The sequence below is a fragment of the Elephantulus edwardii genome, unplaced genomic scaffold, assembly GCF_000299155.1.
Source record: "Elephantulus edwardii isolate Elephantulus edwardi_28Jun2011 unplaced genomic scaffold, EleEdw1.0 scaffold00483, whole genome shotgun sequence".
Taxonomy (NCBI): Eukaryota; Metazoa; Chordata; class Mammalia; order Macroscelidea; family Macroscelididae; genus Elephantulus; species Elephantulus edwardii.
Genome location: NW_006400233.1, coordinates 629,209 through 630,377, shown reverse-complemented (window position 1 = coordinate 630,377; position 1,169 = coordinate 629,209).

Here is a 1,169-nt window from a genome sequence, read left to right as displayed (position 1 = left end):
CCAGCACCACAGCTCAAAGGCATCAATTCTTCTATCATTCTAATCATTGGCTCAGGCGCACATTAGTCTCCAGATTGACATCATTGCTCTTTAGTACTCTGGAGAGGTCCCTGACAGCTGACTTTCCCAGTGCAATTCGTCTTTTGATTTCCTGGCTGCTGGTATCAAGAGTGTTGATTGTGGAGCCAAGCAAACTGAAGTTGTTAGCAATCTCAGTTTCTTCACCATCTACTATGATGCTGCCATTTGGTCCAGTGGTGAGAATCTTTGTTTTCTTGATGTTGCGCTTCAATCCATATTTTAGACTGCAGTTCTTGACTTTCTGCAGCTAGCGCTTCAGGTCCTCCTCAATTTCAGCAAGCAAGATAGTGTCATCTGCATAATGTAGGCTGTTGATGAGTCTTCTTCCATTCTTGATGCCATATTCCCCCTCATTGAGCCCAGGTGATCTTTTCTATATATAGATTGAAAAGGTTTGGTGATAGGACACATCAATTATGTACATCCTTACCAGTTTTGAACAAGTCAAATCCCTTTGCATAGTCAACGAAGCATAGACATTCCTCTGATACTCTCTGCTTTCAGCCAAGATCCTTCTAACATTAACTAGTGCCATGGCCTCTTTTAAACCCAGCCTGCACATCTGGCAGTCATTTTTGGTTCATTTTCAGCAGAAAATTGCTTACATGTGATATTAATGATACTGTTCGATAATTTCTGCATTCTGTCATGTCACCTTTCTTTGGAATGGGAACAAATATGGATCTCTGTTCTCCAGATTTCTTGACACGACTTGGTGAGCACATCCAGGGCAGCATCTGTTTGTTGAAATATATCAGTTGCTATGCGGTCAATTCCTGGCAAAAGTTCCTTCAGATCAGCTTGAACTTCTTCCTTTATCACCACAGGCTCTTGCTCTTCCATTCTTTCATGAAATTATTCTGTCAGTCAATTCCTTTTGGTACAGCATGGAGATTGGATAACCCAATTTGTAGCAGACTTTTCTTTTTTTGAGGAGAGCCTAGATATGGAGTTAGCCTTAAAAATTTGAATGTCTTTGTAGTTCTAACACAACAGAACCATAGCTGACATCCAAGCAGATATATGCACACCCATGTTCATTGCAGCTTTGTTCACAATAGCAAGGAGTTGGAAACAACCTAAGTGCC